The sequence below is a fragment of the Nuphar pumila genome, chromosome 5, assembly GCF_984573655.1.
Source record: "Nuphar pumila chromosome 5, dmNupPumi1.hap1.1, whole genome shotgun sequence".
In the NCBI taxonomy this organism is placed as follows: domain Eukaryota; kingdom Viridiplantae; phylum Streptophyta; class Magnoliopsida; order Nymphaeales; family Nymphaeaceae; genus Nuphar; species Nuphar pumila.
Genome location: NC_143253.1, coordinates 118,581,455 through 118,589,663, shown reverse-complemented (window position 1 = coordinate 118,589,663; position 8,209 = coordinate 118,581,455).

The window sequence follows — 8,209 nt, the reverse complement described above, 5'->3', positions numbered from 1 at the left end:
AAAACTTATTGGTGAGCTTTTAGACCATACCATACTCTTACAGAAACTAATTGATGTGAGCTTTTCAGTTGCCCAACTTTACCCCGTATGTGTTTTTCATTGTTCATTATATCTTGTGACATTACGAGAACGGAGACCAGGTGCAATCACATTGCACGCAAATTGTGTGCCCCTGCACCTTCCCACCCTCCATTTGCTGTTGAGTCCCACAGCTGACAAGCTGTATCCCTAAGATGGAGGGCGGCCAGGTGCAGCAGCACACATTTTTTGCACAAAGTGATCGCACCTGATCCGCCCTCTTCCATTGGAGAGGTGTTATTCTTACCTGCATATTATAGCAGCAAGACCAAAATTGAGTGCGCCTTCCTGGTGGGCAAGGGCAACTTGGGATTTTATGTCAATGAGGATGTTGCAAACAAAAGTACAAATCAACTGATTTTTGTATACTTTAAACAAATAGAAAATTGGTATTTTTCTCCAACTATGCACACACACACATACTCTTTTGAGCTATTGATTTCATATATAATTATAATACTTTTAATCATAAAATTCAATAGATTGTGAACCATTGATCATATCCGTAAGATTTGATCCATAAAAAACATTGTAGCTTTTATTAGAAAGTATGGCACAATCTAGCCAATGTATATAAATATATAGTATGATCTAAGTAATATGATTGTTGGAACTGTCGAACTTTGGTACATTATCAGCCGTTGATCTCAAAAGCTCTTTAAAAATCTGCAATAATCCCATGATTATTAGCATATTATCTTCTGAACAAACTGTATAGCTCGCAAAATGTTCATTATATATATGTGTGTGTGGGGGGGGCTTTGATTGTACTACCGACTGCTACCCGGTCCCAATTTCAAGGCATCCCCCCCCCTCTCTCTCTCTCTCTCTCTCTCTCTCTCAACATAAATGACAAGTCTAATCCTCGTATTCGTAGGAAACCATGGTCTTATCAAACACAAATATCCCAGTTATGATGCCCACGTCCTCCTCCTCTCATCACCTGCAAAATATGGGGCCTACCATCTGCTTATTTGCTTTCATTTTTATCACTCCTTTCCCTCTCCAAATTCCAGATGCATGTCAAGTTACCAAAGTAACCCTCACACATGAGAACAACCAATCACCTAATTCATCCCTCTCGAATGACATAAATGACCATATGGTGGGGTTTTTTTTCGTTATCTTAAAAAAATCTTAAAAAATTAAAAGATCTTAAGTCCAATTATGTGAACTGCAAGTCCCGAATTGGAATCTAATTGAAGGAGATAACATATGGATCCGACGCCTCTCCTGGATCGACATAAGGCAACTCAGCCATGTATTGGATCAGGATGTGGAACTCGAACTTGGGTTCTGTCCTGCGTTTGGCTTTGTAGATGTCTGAGACTTTTCGAGCCAATGATGCAAACCCATCGAATGTCCGAAGCAAGAATTAGATCCATGTCCAACCAACCCAACCAAATTCACCCATCTCAGCGGACGTGCATCCGAGCTCAATCAGTGGTCCTTGACACGGAGCTTTAGTATTGGATCTGGATCAGGGTCCAATCAACCCTCTCCATTTTGGGGGGGCCTTTTCGTAATCTGAATATGCATGTCAAAGTGCCCCCAAGAGAGGTCTGTGGTAATTGTGTGATTTACTTAAAAACATGAGATTATTCTGGTAAATTAGTCAAGTAGCCCCTTCTCAAGGGGATTTCTTAAAAGAGAAGAGTTGACCGTCAGATGAGAAACTAAAGTACGACTAGAAGGACACGTGTCGATCCATGAAGACCTCTTAAACAGTGGGAAATGACCCCACGGCAACAAGCGCCGTCCCGTTCTGACACGGCGGAACTGTACGGGTGGACTCGAAGACTGGACACGTGTCCGTATACCTTTATCCCGAAAAAAGTGGGACATTGTGGGGGAGCTAGTACAAGGATGCAAATGGGTCGGACCTCTGATCCAAAACATGTATCAATTTTCGATTATGGATCTTATCAACCCCTTTTTCTGCATGATCCTGTATTACCATATAGAATTTGAAGCTGATTTTGACTACATCGAATAAGATTCGGAAGTGGAACAATACCCAGATCCATTCTTTAGAATTTACACAGGGATAAAGATCAAAACATGATCTGACCTGTATCTGATCCGTTTATGCACTTGGTAGTAATCAATCGGATCTGGAGCATTGTTGATGTGGCTTTAGATGTGGATGTTGTCAAAACAGATCCATCTGATTTGCGTTCCGAGTCATCCCGTGTCGATGAAAAAATATGGCCTGGATACGGCCATACGGGTCAGGTCTTGGAGTGGTAAACATCAATCTGATAAACGTAAGCAGGTCCTAATTAAGATCCTACTGGATCTGACTCAAGACCCAGCAAGATGTCTAACCAGATCCAAAGTTTTTTCATCCCTCCTCACCATTTCGACCCATGATCCCTGATTAGAAACGCAAATGGGTTGTAGATCTGACCCATGACTGACAGATTCAGCCCACAGTGTCACATCCGGATAATATGTAGCCACTTCTAGGTCAGATCTAGAATAAATATGGACACTTGTATTCAGATCCAAGTTAGAATGAGGTAAGCAAATATAATCAGATCTGTGTCGGAACCGACTCTAACCTGACCCGTTTTACATTTCCCACGTAAAGAGAAACTTGTTTCACCTGTACACAGACACAACATGGACCGAAAACTCAACCATGTGTCGTCGAGTTGAGATTGGATGCATATCCGGACCCACTTTTGCAGAACTCATGGGATCCCCATCATCCAATACCTCACTTTCTTCGATAAACTGATGCAAGTGAGGTGCATCCAAAGTTGGAGTTTATAATGCAACCACTTATCTAGAAAGAGTAGGATAATTCTGGTAGATCACAGCCTTATCCTGCTTTTTCTAGGATACATGGGATGCATTTTACCCTAACTAGTCCTAGGGATGGCAGTGGACCGGGGCGGGGTGTCTCCCGCCCCCGCTTTGTCTCAAAATCCTAACCTTCATCCCCACCTTCATCCGGCACGGGTTTTGACTTTAACCTTCATCCCAGTTTCATATCCTTTATCCTTGGTCCAAACGGGGTGAGGCGGGGTTGGGCTCTTTTTTCTCTCGGTTCACTGCCATCTCTAAAGAAAGATCGGGGATAGGGCGGGGCAAGGCGGAGATTGGGGAAAAGCAAGAAAATATGATTAAATGATAAAAAACAAAAAAAAATATAAAAAATTTAACTGAAACAAGAAAATACTAAATTTAATCTCAAATCAACTCTCAACTGTAGGGCTCTCATCTTTTTTAATTTATAGATGAAGTCTCCTAAATCTCAATTCAATAAACTACATAATTTGATAAACTCCTAATAAAATAAAACTTATCTTAATTAGATATAGATCAAGCATAACCATCTAATATCCATAAGAAAAATGATCTAAATGAAAAAAAATATTATTGATTCTAATATACGATATCCCCGCATGAGTTTTGATTTTAAACTCTATCCCTGTTTCATGTCCTTTTTCCTCGATCCAAACGGGTCTAAACGGGGCTCCGTTTCCCCTATCCACTACCATCCCTAACTAGTTCATTAGGGTTTTCTTTCCAAATCATCACACTGTCACTGTAAAGGGCATTTTGGTCATTTTCTTAAAAAAAACGATGTTGTCATTTTCAATGTCAGACGTTGGGCACCTTCAATGAAAGTGACGTCTGGCCCGTCCTTAACTGGCTAGTGTGCGCTTATGCTAGCCGTCCATAATCTGAAATCGACGGCTTTTTGTACATGCCTAACACGTCTACGTTCATATCGCCCTCACCGTCGGGATATTGACTGCTTACATGGAGCTAAAGAAGTACATGTGATTCAGGTTGGTGCATTAAGTTGGTCATTGATAAGCTAAAAGGGACATCCAACCAAGAGTGTCAAAAAGTCGGATCTGTGGTCATAGTCGGGTCGAATTTGAATCGGGTCTAAACCTGAAAACTTCATGTTGCATGATCCTGGATCCAATTTAGCCAGGCATCCGATACACTGAAAAGTCATCAACTACGCACGTTTATAGGCTTTTTTTCCTTTTGATAATTCTAGAAAATTCAACTCGTTTTTTTTTTTTTTGGAAAGACAAGCTGGGGTTGGGCAGACCACCCACCCACCAGTTATTATTCAACCTAGGGTTTTGAACCTGCAACATCCCACCACAAGGAGACGTGCAATGACAGCTCCAATCTGGCTAAGAGAGTCAGTAGACCTCCCTTGCCCGCAAGGGAGTACAACAAGGTTCAGCCTTACGACAAGGGAAGCGCAACTCATGACATTCAAGAGCGGACCCTACCAAACCTAATGACTGGGGACCACTTTGGCACGCCATATCTCTACTAAGCTATTTTGAGACTATCATTATTTTTTGTCTTAATATTTTTTAAAGCTCATAATAATTTGAAGGTAAAAATCCATTTAAGGGCCAACCTTTTTCTCCTAATTTTAAACATGAGCTACATATTTTTAAAATTCCAAATATGAGCCAAACTTTTTATTATCCAATAAGGACCTCAGATCAACACCCATCGTATCGTATCGTATCGAAAAATGTGAGTCCTTTTTTTGTTTCTTAGTACTGTCTCTTGAAAACTGAAAAATGTGAAAAAGAAAAAGTTTGACAGTTTCAACTTTTTGATGATGAAGGTCAATGTTGTAATTTGACTTATGATTTAACCTGGAAAAATAATAAATGTAGGCCCTTGTTTGACAGTTTGTAAGAAAAGTTTGGTCCATATTTGAAATTTCAGAAACATGTAGCCTATATTTGAAATTAGGGGCAAAATGTTGGCCCGTAAATGAAACTTTTTCTAATTTTAAAAACTGATATATGAATATATTATTACTATAAACTCATAATAATCTGAAAATTTTTACTTCGAGAAAACTGTTTTTTTGTATTAAAAATATTGTGCACATTTCTAAATGTTTAGATACTGAACCCCACAGAAATCGATATCCTAGCTCAGCTATAAAACTAAAAAACTACTAAAAGTATGAAATTAATAGAAAATTAAAAAAATTACTAAAAATATCTCATAATTCATCTATTTTTCTTTTGACTCACTACAATAAATATTTACAATGAAGAGAGGAAAACCCTATAAACTATAATCCTAAAATGAATCTAAGATAAATTCAATTTGAAACTAACATGACTCAAGAATTAACATGGATACAAGATAGATCCGATATAAAATAAGATTATAAACTAAGATCCAAACTAAAATAAGTAAAAAAATACCAATGAATGAAAACGGATCTTAATGGACCTTGTAGACACGATAGTGACTCAATCTCGCTTTCGCATCATTCTCCTCGGGATAGAGAAAACTTGCTCTCAAGGTTGGGTCTCACTTTCGCTTTTCCGGTTTCGGTCTATTGTTCGGGTCATGCCTGTACAATAAACATTGTTATGCTTCTCGAACTGGGGATACCAAGCATGACCCATTTTGAAAAGTGTAGAATAATGGTGTATGTTCTTTTCAAACTAACCATAATCATCCATCGTGTCTCTCCACATATTGTTTTTAAACCAACCGTAGTACATGAATACTCTAATCTGAGGTAGCCATCACTTTATGCTCCACATGTTGATGATGTTCCATGATGCACCTTGGGATTTGAAAACAATCTGGATATGGTTTATAGAAAGTGGGTATAAGGCACTTTAGGATATGGGTACTACTTATTTTTTAGGGGATTTATAATCGTCTTGATCCAATGGGTTTTGGGTATAGGGATATTGGTCTTGGGTATGCTGTAAGATAAGAGAAAGCTTACTTTGGTTTGAACCTAATTTAGTTTGGATATCCAAGTATAAAGAGGTTTACTTTGGATTGAATCTAACGAGCTTTGGTGCAAGTCTGAATTGGATTTGTCTACGATTGGGTGAACAGACTCTAAAATAGATTTTAGGAAATTAAATCCAATAAGATGAATTTGGAATCATTATGATATTTCAAATCCAAATCTTTTTTAAATTCATGGACAGGTTTTTAATGAAGGAACAAACTTGGTTTGCATCAAACGCTATATCTCCTCTTATGTTTGAATTGATCCCAAACTTTGGCTCTCTCGATCTTTCAACAACTCATTCCACCACACATGGACGAAACTTCGAAGTCGTCTTGCTGCCAATGAAACATTGCGTTACTCCGAAACATAACGGTACTCGCGGTAAAACCTCACAACATAGGCCTAATCGAAAAATATCTTTGCAGCAGCCAAGGGGCCATGAAACTTTGAAAACTCTACTTTAAACTCGTAGGTGTTGGCTTGATTATGCCAAGTTTTGGTTGGCTCAATAGTATTGAGACCAAAATAATGGTTTGAGATTGATCCAGCTGAAAACTTGAACTAGACTCAACTCTAAAAGGGTCAATTTGAACCTTGTTGGGTCCAGTCATGTGCATACTCAAAACACTAGAAACAAGGGTTGGAGTGTTTGGGCGATTGTACCAATGATCTACTTCATGGATCCTCTTAAGATTTCTTCAAACGTCTTCAATTCTACCATGTTTGTGTTGCTCGTGGACACACCTAAGCTTGATATATGTTTTAACTCACTTTAGCAGACTTGATCGTGCATGCAACTCCATGATAGGCTCGATCGTGCTGATTGTTATTAGTGTACACAAAGATAAGTTGGGTAGCCACATTGTTCATTGATCAATGACCAAGAGTAGTGTCCATTTTAAAAAATTCATTGGGAAGTCAATGATATTGTTGATTCATGTACGATGTCACTGCTTGAGTTGGAACCCTTTGTTGAATCTTGAATATAACCAAAGTGTTTCATTGAATCTATCGATCGAACAAATTAAAAAAAAAAAACCTTCTTGTTTTCTTACTATATAGGATCTTTCCTCAAACTTCGCAATAAGACGATATATAATCAAGAGGAACAACCAAAACTTTGATACCAAATTGATGACAAGAGGATAGCTCATGAACCCCACATAAATCAATATCCTAGTGCACACTATATAGGATCTTTCCTCAAACTTCGCAATAAGACGATATATAATCAAGAGGAACAACCAAAACTCTGATACCAAATTGATGACAAGAGGATAGCTCATGAACCCCACAGAAATCAATATCCTAGTGCAAACTAGAAAATTTTGAAAACATAGAATTAACAAAAAATAAAAAAAAACCACTAAAAATATCTGATAATTCATTCATCTCGTTGTTGTCTCTCTACAATGAATATTTATAACGAAAAGAAAAAAACCTTAGAAACCCTAATCCTAATATGAATCTAAGATAGAGTCAATATGAAACTATAATCCAAACATGAATAAGATCTAAAACAAGATCCTAAACTATTATCCAAACTAAATAAGTACAAAAATACCAAAGAATGTAGAAGGATCTGAATAAACCTTGTAGACTCTCTCCCCTGCATCACTTTGACAAACTGGGTGTTTAGAACAAAGGATCTTAGATTTTTGTGTCAATGGCTTAAACCTATTCCTAAAGGTTAATCAGCGAATTATATTCCTGATCATCCTAACCAGTTTCTAGAAACATAGCTGCATGTGTTTTTTCCTTAATTTGTCTGAACCTGCAAATGTAGATCACATTTTGCAAGCGAGAAAGTAAGCTTTTTGCCCTTGAGAAAGCACCAAACATTTGTTTCCTCTTGACAAGTGGATTTACAAGTAAATTTTCTCACTTGTGAACATTGAATTTCTTATCATTCTTCTCTAAGAAAATGAATTACATGCATATTTGCAAAGCTTTATGAAGAAGGCTCTCACATGAAAAAAAAATGGCATACTTTCTCATGTGAGAAAGCATTTCACGTGTTTGCAAATGTACTTGTAATTTTTATAGCTTATTTAACGGATCACACCATGGTTTAGATTGTGTTTTTCTTCTTCCGTTTTACATTTGGATAGGTTTTTACGAGATTCAAAAAAGAAAACAATTAATATTGTACCAAAACTTTATGATGAAAAACCAAGTGTTTTATCGAATTAATTAGATACAAAGCTTGTTTTTTAGTGAACAAATATGATAAACACAACTACGTATTCAAATAAGCATAGAAAACATCAAAGAGTCGTATTTGAATTCGTAAGGATGGTTAGATGGATAACTGGTTAGGACGTATCAATTACTCCATTAGCTAGAAGCTTGTTCAACAAT